We start from the raw sequence: 12,644 nt of genomic DNA, 5'->3' as shown, positions 1-12,644 counted from the left end.
CTGTATTGCAATGTTTCTCAAATTTGCCAATTTTCTCGCTGGGAGTTCATGGAATTTACATGCTTCAGGTTGCAAGTTTGAGCAACACTGTGGTAAGAATGGCAAGTAATAGCTAATGCTATGTTTCCACTTTGCATGGGCTAGTATTTTCTGTTTCATATTGCATTTAGGGTGGGATAAAGGTTTCAGCACTGTAGTTCTTTCAAGATGATGTTCCTGAACCTGATTTGCTTCTGGCATTTTATCAAAGATATTCATCTGCCATTATCCCTCCCCTTTCCTAGAGGGGAAATCACTAGAGGAAAGTTTGAAATAAACTTGAACAAACCAGTTCCTGCAAATGCTCAGCAACATTTCTCCCTTGGACGCAGCGCCAACCCACTTTGACCTGAAGTCACAACAATATTTAAAACAAATGCAATAGTCCGATTCTGGGTTCCAGTGGCAATTGAACATCATGGGACAGATCTCAAATCCTTAAACTGTTGAGTTTAAAAGAATGCAAAAGGTCAAGGACAAAGCCAATAAACTGCTTTAAATTTATTAAAACTGTCAATCACTGGTTACTAATCCTGATGGCTATATATGCTGGTTCCAAGCTCTGAATAATTTTTTGAACTGGCAATTGGCAGGTCACAAAAGAGGAGGGCCCCACTGCCCTCATGTCTGGCTGGTTGATGTTCATCATTAATGGGGCTGACTTGAAAGAGGCGATTCATAAAAAATGTCACTGCAGATGAAGCATCCCTCCTTGAAGCATGAAAGCAACTGTGTCTTTTGGAAAGCTCATGCTTGCCCGGGTTATCTATGTGTAACTTTGCACATACCAGCAGGGTTTGTACTGATATCATAGAGAATTCGGGCAGTGTGGCTCTAAGTGTACAATCTTCACTATACGTGGGTATTGAAAGGGAGGTAAGGAGGCAATTGACATCACGTGCATCATTTGCACAAAGACTTCATCACATTGTTGAAGTGATTTACAGATGGCCATGGCACCACCTTGGCACTCCTTTTATGTTTATGAGAGTTAGCAGGGCCATCTATGCATATTTTAAAGATAAAAGACAGTCTGGTATACAAACTAATTTGTAAATTTGCATGATCTTGTTTTTAAAGCCACCCAGGTCACTAATTATGGCTACCTCAGATGGAGTTGAATTCCATTGTTGTCCATGTGTTGCATGAAGAGTTGTTTCTACCTACCTGGAAAATGGGTGGATTGATCAGTAGTCATGATGTCTAAATTGAACATCCAAATTCCAAGGCAATGCCTCTCTGAATTTTATAGCTGGCAGACAAAAGGATTATGGTTTCCAAACCTTAATTCTGAGGGATCTGATGGCCTCTAAATGTGCAAAGTCAGATGCAATGATTTTTGGTATATTTTGCTAAAGGTATCTCTTTTTCAGAGGCCTTTATCCTTACAAGTTGAATCAGCCTATGTCATCATATGAAGTGGTAGGTACTGCCCAGTACTAGATGTTGATGATATAAATTGTTAAAGAAAGCATTTTAGCTGCAATTTTTGGTGAATACTTTACTCTTCCTAATAACCCCTGCTAGTCCAAAGTTAAATAAAAGAACCATATTACCTACAAAGAAGCAATTGCAAAAATAATCTCACCCAAAGAAGCAAAAATGAAGAAACCATGTAACTGACCTCTTAAATAACACTGACAATTTAACTGATCAAAAAGGAAAATGCACTAAGCAGGTGAAAAGAATTGCATCACCAAACTTAGGGCCCATCACATAGGATATATTGCAACTGTCATTATGACACCCAGACCAGCTGGTTCCACTTCTGGTTGATACGACAAAAGCTGTGGTGCAACAGGAAGTTTTTAAATTTTTAAGAAGAGATTGGACAATATTTTGTCTGAAATGGTATACAGTTTCCTGCCTGAGAAAGTCCTCCAAGGTCCCTTCCAACTCTGTTATTCCAAATAGCTATCATCTTTACGTCCCCCCAGACTGAAGGGCTTCCAACATGTTTTTTTCACATTTTGCTGATTAATTTCAGGTTTTAATCAGATTAGTTCCCATTTCAAAGGAACTGTTGTGAAGACAGTTTTGTGCATTGCCTCCGAAGCAAAGTAATTTCTCATTCGCTCCTAATCCTTCTTGGCTAATTGAGTTTCTCCTCTAATGCAGGGGTAATCAACCTTGGCTCTTTTATGACTCGTGGACTTCAACTCCCAGAATTCCTGAGCCAGCACAGCTGGCTCAGGAATTCTGGGAGTTGGAAGTCCACGAGTCATAAAAGAGCCAAGGTTGACTACCCCTGCTCTAATGCCTTGACATAATTCTTCAGCTGTTTTCTGACTGGCATAAGGGACGGTTTACTACACAGTTACACTGGACCTATTACTAAGTTGGTTTTCTACTAAGAGAACAAGGGACATGATGGAATACCAGTTCACAACCTTTTAGCCAAACTGGAGGAAATGCTGCTCAATTCAAGAGAGCACTATCCACACCTGAGATTCTGCTGGTCCTGAGCCTGTTAGGTTTTGAAGTCTTGGCTTTTCTATCAGGGACTAGGGCCAGAATGGACAGTGATCAGCTGTGAGATAGTTTTATTGTTTAGCATTGTTTATCCTGTTATATTATGTATTCATGCATTGTTAACATCCAGTCACTGAACTGAGATGGGCAGCCATATAAATTCAAAAATAAATGGGAAGACCAAACTATTTGCCAAGTCCTGGGATATACCGGTAGGAAAAATGCTGTTTACAGTTATTAAAAATTACAATTGCTTAAATGTCAGAGGTTGAAACTGGTCACAAGAAAACGAGTTTGGTCAAACTGACTGGATGGGGAATTCTGTGAGTTGAAAGTCCACATGTCTCAAAGTTGCTAAGGTTGAAAGCACTGGTTTCAAACATGCAAGATGTTATTGACCATGAGAGGAATTTAAGTTAGGGGCAACAAACTTATCCAATGACTGGCATTCCCGGGGACTTAACCATAGCTAAATTGAGATGGAACTGTGAAACCAAAACGTTTTTGTCTTTCTGTTCAAGAAATGCATGCAGCTAATTCATAGGATATCTGTCACTTAAGCAGCGACTTAAGGACTCCTCAGTAATGAGCAGGTGTGTATTTTTAGGATAGGTGTGATTGGAACATATGCATTGTCCTAGTGAAATGGGACTGCAGCAGGTAAAGGCAGGCCAGAGAGGGAGCGAGCCTGTATTCCTGCATTCCAGAATGGCTGCTGCTAAAGTGACTTTTTAAAACGGAAGAAGCCGCTTTATCTTTGGAAGTCTCAGATTTTTGTAAAAGTGTAAATATAAAGCTACTCTGCGCTCCTTGTAATAAATGTTTGCGTAGATCTGCTGTACGTGTGTGTGTGTGTGTGTGTGTGTGTGTGAGAGAGAGAGAGAGAGAGAGAGAGAGAAGTGTATTCATGACTCATCGGCCCCAGGCAAGCCTTGAAATGAATCCCAGGAAAAAAGACATTTGTTTTGCCCTCGCCTTCGCAGCCACGGGGATCCCTGCTTCTCTCCCTCCCGCTCTCTCCACCCCTGCATCGACATTGGTGCTTGCAAATGTAGGCTTAAAGACAGGAGTCATCTTGACAAGCCATCGCCCCAGCCTCTTTCCTCATGGTGGAGGGTGACTCACCCTCGGCACAAGACCCGTAAGTGGCTCCAACTTGAAGGAAGCAGTCCAGCTGTGGTCTTCCTGCAGCAGGGATTAGGTTTCCGCGGGCTGCGAGAACCGCCACCGAGTACGGAGACGACTGCGCGGTTTGGACGGGAGAAGAAATTCCCCCTCACCCATCAGCGTTCATCAGGCGGTAGCAACAAGGTTCGTTTGGTTCAACTCCTGTGCAACAGTTTTTGCTAAGGTCTGCTTGAAAAAGGAGGGGCTGCTCTGGGATTAGCATGCCTTGATGTCTTGCAACTTCAGAGCAACTTTTCAGAACTTTGTATATAAATTGGGGTCATTTGTGGAGAGGGATCTCTCTCTCTCTCTCTCTCTCTCTCTCTCTCTCTCTCTCTCCCCCCCACCCCCAACCCTTGTGTTGTTGGGAAACGATTTTCACCAGATTGCAAACCAAGATGAACATTTTAAATATGTATTTCTTGATGCATGGGATTTATAGTAGAGCAGTGTGCCCGCGTACAAAAGGCATGCTAAAGAACGCAGCATGTCCGATTGTAGAGTGCTCCAGAGATGCCAACTGAGAACAAGAGGCACACCCACCCTTAAATTTTGTAGTGCTGGAGGAGGGAAAGAGCTAGAAAGACCATAGAGGGGTAATCTGCACCTCCTCCTTAGTAGTTTAGAAATTAGACTTGTTGGATTAAAAACATTTTTAAAATATATACACTACTGAAATTGTTCTGGGGTGGAGGTTTTTTAAACTGAGGTTTGGAAGGAGTTGCAATCCAAAAGGTTGCAATAAATTAGCTCCTGTCAAATGCATTTCTCTTGAATTTAGGAATTAAGAACTTCCCAAGTCTCTTGTATGTGGACCTATTATTGAACCTGACCAGTTCTGGGGGGTTGCCCAGGATGGGCACTATCCCTCCAAAATTTCTTCACAGTTAGTTTCCGAGACAATTCAGTGTGAAGAAGAAGAGTGAAACAATAGTCTGGAATTTGGGCTCTGTGATGTACTGTGTGTAAATGAAGCTCATTTATCACATTTGGTCTTTTCTAGATCAGCCCCTATTACTGAATGCAAAAATCAGTGCTCAGCATTTTGAATACTGTGGTGTGTATGACCCCCATTACTATGTGGAAGCACACTGTACACAGAACACACTTCAAAAAATGAAGGACTAACTTGATTCTCAATTGCAATAGCCTGGAAGCTTAGTCCTAAATCCCACCTATAGCAGAGTCAACATCCCTGCACCCATTTCTTCCTACAGAAATGAGCAGCTCTCATCCAGCTCTAGAAAAGTGCCACTGTACCTGTTGGGACAGCTTGCTGAAGACAGAGAACTTCTGAAACAAAGCAGCTGTGGCAGGTGTGGCTGCAACATAGTCACTTTGCTTTGTGAAGTTTTCTCAACTTCAAAAATGTTAAGATGTTGGTGGTTGGGGAATTCTGGGAGTTAAAGTCCACACATCTTGACATTGCCAAGATTAAGAAACATTATTTCATGCAAACCCACAGGAGAAAAAAAAATCTTATCCTCAGTCAGATCAATCCTCTCTCTAGCTCAGTGGTTCTCAACCTGTGGGTCGGGACCCCATTTGGGGTCGAACGACCATTTCACAGGGGTCGCCAAACAACACAGTCTGCCATTTTTTCCCCTTTTCCTTAGCTGTGCTACTCCCTTTTATTCTATTGGCTTTTGAAAGCCAATAGAATAGACTCTTTTGAATAGAGTCTAATTCTATTGGCTTTCAAAAGCCAATAGGAATTGTCCAGGCTGTCTCTGCCCTGCTGAGCCCACCAAAAGTCCCATTCTGCAAATGGTGCTGCACCAATTGAGTAGTCCTCGACTTACCACTGGTTGAGTAGTCCTCGACTTACAACCGGTTGGGGGTCGCGGCATTAAAATGGTTGAGAACCACTGCTCTAGCTCAAGTGTGTCCTATCTACAGTTTTCCCTAAAATGGTTCCATGACATGTGTTGGATCCCAATAACTCATGTGTTCCCTATTTACCATGGCCATGGTTGATTTATGCTCATCTGCAGTAGTTTTCAAGCACTTAAGCTGTTGTCTGCTTGCATTTCTGGAATCCTGGATCTTCTGGACAAGCAAAGCTAGCTCTGTATGCAGAGACAGCCTGCATACCCATCTCCCCAAAGAGAGTACTGTACCTCCATTAACCAAGTGACTTACATATCATCTGGTTCATCCACACAACAATCAGAATGCTGACTTATTTTCTGGAGTTATAAGCAATGAGTCCACAAATATTTCTAATGCAAGAACTGTAAGATTTATGTTCTTTATACCTGTCAATCTTAATTAATCATGGCCATCTTCTATTTTGACCTTCTCTGTTGCATCTCTGTCACTCCAAGTTTTAAAAACAACTGTGTGCAATACTCAAACATGTGATACCAATTTATGCAATAAATATTAGCTTTCTGGAAATGATCCAGAGCTGGGCATTTGCAAAGCCTGTTTTATTCAGATGTTAGCTCAGAAATCCCATTCAATTGAATGGCATTGACTTTTTTGTAAATAGAATTATAATAGCAGAAATTCCACAATGCCTACTCAGAAATAGGTCTGCTATGGGGCTTACTCACAGATAATTGTGTGAAGGATTATAGTCTTATACAGTAGGCTCATTCATTTAACTGGACAAACTGAGATGTTATGCAACTTCATCAGTGTTTATTCAGAAGCAAGTCCTATGACTTTAATGGAGCTTATAACTAAGTATTTGAACAAGATTGCAGCCTTATACAGCAAATCTCAAGGTTTATTATTACACAAGCAGATCTAGTAGAAGAAACATTGATGGCATTTTTCAATAAAAAATATTTGCATTCTGAATGTTCATTGAGCACTAATGTTCTGATTTACTGTTGTTAGCTGAATCCCAGTCTCAGCATTTCAAACTATATAAATTCTGGATCAGAGAATGAAGAATGTGTGATCTTCCTGATTTACTATCGGTATACATGCTGTCATCCCTGATTGTTGGCCATGCTGGCTGGAGCTGCTGGACTTGGAGACCACAAACACATGGAAGACAAAAATGTTCCATCTCCTTCCTAGCTCCTGTTAAGGGACTATAATTGGAACTGAATGAAAGCTGGTGGCCTCCCTCCATTCAACTGCAAGCAATTCCTCATTCAATCGTCTCCTTCCCATTTGAACAGTGTAGCAAGTTTTGAAATAATACTTTAGTTAGACATGGCCTTTGTTTGCCATGTTTACAGGAAAAATAAAACCCTTTACTGCAGGGGTCTTCAAACTTGGTCCTTTTATGACTTGTGGACTTCAACTCCCAGAATTCCTCAGCAAGGCACGATGGCTGAGGAATTCTGGGAGTTGAAGTCCATAGGTCATAAAAGGGCCAAGTTTGAAGACCCCTGCTTTACTGGATCTTGATTCCTGGTGACTGCATCTGTGCAGTTTATTTCTATTCACTTTTTCCTTAGGTATCCCCCCCCCCATCCAAGTACTATTCTGTGTACATTTCAAGGAAGTGCTTACAGACATTATTGGTGGTCTAGGTGGCTTTAAAAAAACAAAATCATCCAAACTTAACCTTGAGACTTTGGGGGATCTGGTAGATTCCATTGATGTTTTCCATGTAGAATGGTGTTAAATGAGAGTAAACCAGCCAGTTCTGCTCTTGCTTTTTAGTAGCATATTTGAAGAAATTAACCCACATGATTTTACTTAAATGATTCCTGCACTTCTTATGATCTTTAAAGAAAAGCAACAGGGTGCCAACTGTACATTTGTACTCTTATTCACAATTGCATACTGTGCAATTAAATGAATGGATGTGATCAGAAATATTATTAGAGCAGATTGCTATAAAAGATCTATCACATTAGTTTTAACTCTAAGTATCACTATGTAAAATATGTGTATAGAGCTGCTCTTCTGACAGGAGTAAGTCCTGTTAAATCAATGATATTGATATCCATGTTAACATGCAGTGAAATGGGTTGCAGCAACTGTTTTACATATGCTAATTTGGGAGTTTCATTGCAAGCAATGCAAATTTCCTCTGATTAAATGAACATAAAACAGGTAGTATCTTCAGCTGTTTATATCCCTACAGTGTTGCTAAATGTAGTTGAGCACACATCAAACAAGTTTGCTTGATCAGCTGACTTTATTAAAAGTCTGAAGATACATGCAAGAAAGGAAAGCAAGAAAGGAAACATGAGGAAATAATCTACATTTTCGCCTGTTGCATTCTGGTTGAATGCTTATTTATACATTAAAAAAGCTTGAGTACTATACAATAAATATCTTTAGGATAATACAGCAGATACAGACTACCCAAGATAAGTGGAGATCTCATCAGTCATATTTTACCGTAACATTTTCAGTTAACCCAGCCCATGTGATTTAAGTTCACTATGTCTTACAAGTTCAGAAAACTTGATTATTTGAGTAAACTATGCTTAAGTCAACCACAGATAAGCATATATTATAAGAACAGAGCTTGTTATTATCTGATTATTAGAATATTATTCATACCTAACTCTTCTTCCATCTTTTCTACCTTCTGAAGGATAAAGAGCCAGATACCATGTGGCTTTCTTCAGCTAGTTTTTTTACAAAAATTTGACTTGATAATAACATGTTCTCAGTTTGCATTCAGTAAAGTATTTTATAGTAATAATTGGACTGTTTGGTTATATAATTATTGCATTTCTATTTCCTGTCTCATGTGACTTGTAACTATTTTGAGCAAATCAGCCAGAAGTGCCAATATATTTTCTATTATAATACATATTAATGTGGATGGATATATCTGGTGAGGGCTTGAGTTGACAAGAGAACATTATGTTACTATAACCTGTGAACATCAACTCCATCTATGCTTTGCCATATTGGAAGCAAAATATCAGTTGAAAATCAGCCAACCAGAATTTAGCATCTATGAAGAGTAATTATCCCAATTTAATTATATGCAGAAGATATAAGTTCAGAGGCTGTGCAGAGATCCAGATTTAGAGTGATTTAGAGTGCACACTCCTGTCAGGAATATCATTTAAAAAAAAGTTTTTTCTTGGATTCACATTCTGCAGCCGAAGAGATTTGCCCTTCTATGCTGTATCGCTGCACAATCTTAATTTATGTTTCTGTTAATTTATGGTATCAAGTACATGATTGTTTTTATCAGGGTGAGTTTTTTCATAGGCTACTAGAATACCTTCAGTTTTCTAAGTCAGGGCTTTTCAACCAGTGGTACGGGTACCACCTGTGGTACATTGGCACCTGGCAGGTGGTACGCGACTATCCTAGAAAAGTGGTAATGAGGGAGGAGAATGAGCTGAACTGGTGGCAGCACTGCACAAGCCTGAGTGAGAGATGGCTGCAGCTACAGGGCTGTCAGGGCTCAGCGGAAGTGCCAGGATCAGCACCAGGCTCCAGCTGGAGCTTGGTGCTGATCCTGGTGCTTCTGCTAAGCCCTGAAGAAGCACCAATCAGCTGGAAAGCAGCACTGATCCTGGTGCTTCTGTTGAGCCCAGAAGAAGTGCCGATCAGCTGGAATGTTGCAGCATATCCAGGGTCTTGTGATTTACATTCAGATGCTTGGCAACTGATTCATATTTATGACGGTCACAGAGTCCCAGGGTCATGTGAAGTGACCAAAACCTGCTGCAACCACCCAACAGACGGGGGGAATAAAAACCAAACAACACCCCACCCCCACTGCCAATCCTCAACAGAAATGCTCAGAACAATGAAAACCTTGGACAGGTGGAAGAACGCCGCCGGATGGACAGGCAGGTGTCTTGCTCGGCTGTGGCTTGAGGGGCACTTTTTTCAGGGCCATTGTAACTTTGAAGAATCACTAAGCGAACTGTTGTAAGTCAAGGACTACCTGAACTTTATCACTTTTTTTCCTTTTTTTGGGGTCAAGTTTTTGACACCTTGCTAGCGACTGGTGGTACTCGGATGTTGCCATATCCTAAAAGTGGTACAATGGGTGAAAAGGTTGAAAAGCCCTGTTCTAAGTCACATCTTCTGGAAGAATTCAAGATCCTGGTACACATAGCATGGGTTCTTTTCCTGCTGGTCCAGCTCTGCATTTTCAGCCTATCCATAAAGCAACCTCTTCCTTTCATTCCCCAGTTTTTTCTCTCTTTGAACTTCTTAAGCCAGTGAAATAGCAGCCAGCCAAGTGAGGTAATCATGCAGCAGTTAGACATCAAGGAACTGATAAAAGAAAGAATAAGAAATAGCAATAGTGGTTTAATCAAGCAAAGGGATATATAGAGGATGTTCCTTTTAAAACAAATAATAACAAATGGGTGTGTCAAATTAGATTCTTGGCCATGCTAACTTAGATCACAAGAGGCCCTTCAGAACTCTTAAGCTCAGCTTCTAGTAACAGCAGGACTTTTCACATTTGTGGTTCATTCCATACAATAGGATTACAGTATTATTATCTCTGGGCAGTAAAGCTCCAGACCAGTGGTTCTCAACCTGTGGGTCGGGACCCCATTTGGGGTCAAATGACCATTTCACGGGGGTCAGCAAACCATGCTGTCCGCCATTTTTTTCTCTTTTCCCTAGCTGTCCTACTCCCTCTTATTGGTGGCCACACCCACTTGGGGGTCACCACAACATGGGGAACTGTATTGTGGGGTCACGGCATTAGAAAGGTTGAGAATCACTGCTCCAGACCATTACATGGCAACAAAAAACATTATCTTTGCTGGCCTCTAGTGGTCATCTGGGCTTTTGCAGCAGAGCTTTTTTGGACTTTTGGAGCACCAACCCCAGGAAGGCCTGGCAGGTGCCATTCTATCAAGAGCTTTGACAAACTCGTTTTTAAAAAAAGCTTAGGTAAGTATAACTAACTAGTTGCGGACAAATCCCATTTTTAAATGTGTTTCATTTTGATGATGTTGGAACAATTAAAGGGAAGAAATTGTTACCAATGGAGATTTAGGACTTACAGATCCACCAACAACTAAAAAGGCTTTGTGCCCAAAGTGGGACTAGAATCCAGAGTCTCCTGGTTTCTACCCTGAGGCCTTACCCACAAACTGGCTCTTTTAACAGTGACTCTATTGCTACTTCAAATGCTGTCCTTTGCAGCAATTCAGCACAGGATCAAGTTTACAAATCAAATCCCCCATTATTAACTCCTTGATTTTATTAAAAATTGGTGCTGAAGGTGTCACACAAGCTTTATTGTTTGTTTACTTATTTAATATCTATATGACTACTACTCATGTGACTCCAGGCAGCTTACAATATGCTTCCATTAAAACAACCTTAAGAATCTATCCAGGGTTACAACTACATTGGTTGCCAACTTCAGTTAAGTCTTCCTCCCTTTAGGTCAGGAGTCCCCAACCCCCAATCCGTGGACCAGTACTGGGCCACGGCATGCCAGCAACCGTGGGATGCAGACAGCACACAAAACCATGCCCCCTCCAGTCTGCGGAAAAACCTCTCTCCATGTAACCGGTCCCTGGTGCTTAAAAGGTTTACTAAAGGATTCAAGGGGCTGAGCTAACCTCATAGGTCAAGCTATTCTGTTTTGATTACTACATGAGGCTTCCCCTGAAAGCCACTCAAAAACTTCAACTGGTCCAGAATGCAGTAATGGGGGGCCCTAGGTTTGCTCGTGTAACACCTTTGTGTACGAGCTGCTCTGACTTCCAGTTTCAATTCAAAGTGCTGGTCATCACCTTTAAAGCCCTAGATGCCACAGGGCCAGATGTTCTTTTCCTAAGAACATCTATCCATCCTACCAGGTCATATATGATGGGCAAGTTCCTAGTCCCTTCCCCTATATATTGCCATCTAATTTCTGTGGCAGCCCCTGCCCTATGGAACACTCTTCCCAAATTTTGGCAAAGCTCTACCTTCCTAGCCTCCCTTAAAGCTTTGGAGATCTGGCTTTTCTCCCAAACGCTAGAATAAGATTAGGTGATTGCACAATCAGAAGTATAACTTGGCGCCAGGTTTTTGTTTTCAGTGTATTGGTTTTACGATTTTAATATGGCTCTTAATGTTGTTTTAACTTTTGATTGGGAGCTGCCCAGAGTTGGTTATAAAATTGTTGGTTCTATAAATATTTTAAACAAATAAATATCCCTAAATGAAGAGGCTGCTACTGACAGTGCCTTTCTCCAGGTGGTTTAGCCCCCATTTCACTTGAGCTGGACATTCATCAAATTCTCTCCCTGCTGTGTCTGTCAGACAGGCTCCTGAAGAAGATTGTCCTGAGAATAACAATCCACCTTCACACTTCTTGCAAGCTGTATTTATTTTGGCATTTAATTTTGGGGTGAGGTAGTTGAGTAACTGATAAAGTTGGCTTCTTTGATATCCGGGACAGGGTGGGTTGCTAACTGTTTTTGGTATGGCACTTTCATAAAGAAAATTCAGTTCTTAGGCTGGAGGGCTAACTTAATGTTCTCTCAGTAAAGTGTGGCAGATTATCTCAGTCACTCCTTAAAAGTAGTTCACTAAAGATGGAAACATTCCAATGTGCACTGCAACGACTTTTCTTGTATAATGCATTAGATTGGAAAGAAGGTTGACAAATGTTTCCTCTGGAACTGTTCTTCTAACTTCTCTGTCAATGGAAAATAGTTTAAAATATATTATTCATCTTGTTAGTTCAGTTCTTATTCCAAACAATGAGATCAACATTTTATTTCTGTACATCCAAATTTGGGATTTGAGGAATCACAATAGAAGATAAAATATATTCAGACAGGTGGGTTAGGCTTAGCTTGGAAAGTGGGCCTGTATCATCAGGTAGTCCTTGTTTAGTAACTACCTCATATAGCAACCATCTGCAATGGTTACCCCAATTACAACAGTAATAAAAAAATAACTTTGCGACCAATCCTCACATTGGCAATCTTTGCAGGTCTGGAAAATAAAGGCAAGCTAAAGTATAATCAGAAGCACAGTCACTGTTTCACTTAGTTGCCCCTTTTTTAACGACTAAGTTGTTGGTTTCAATAGTGGCTGCTAAATGAGGACAA

The 12,644-nt window shown here is 40.9% G+C and overlaps 1 protein-coding gene across 3 annotated transcripts in view; it reads left to right on the top strand.

Moving 5' to 3' along the window:
- AHNAK2 (AHNAK nucleoprotein 2) overlaps positions 1 to 12,644 on the top strand; it is a 97,460-nt gene that overhangs the window by 25,231 nt on the left and 59,585 nt on the right. The window contains exon 1 of one of the 3 annotated variants that reach the window (XM_039352521.1): positions 3,461 to 3,822. The exons of 1 other annotated variant lie outside the window; for it this stretch is intronic. The gene's annotated coding sequence lies outside the window, so the exon portion shown is untranslated. Of the gene's footprint in view, positions 1 to 3,460; positions 3,823 to 12,644 lie in introns of those variants that run through there. One more of the 3 variants, XM_039352520.1, reaches the window with a different exon arrangement.

This window comes from Crotalus tigris, unplaced genomic scaffold (assembly GCF_016545835.1).
Source record: "Crotalus tigris isolate CLP2741 ecotype Arizona unplaced genomic scaffold, ASM1654583v1 scf7180000018436.2726382, whole genome shotgun sequence".
NCBI classification, from domain to species: Eukaryota; Metazoa; Chordata; class Lepidosauria; order Squamata; family Viperidae; genus Crotalus; species Crotalus tigris.
This window is presented reverse-complemented; position numbering and strand designations above follow the sequence as displayed.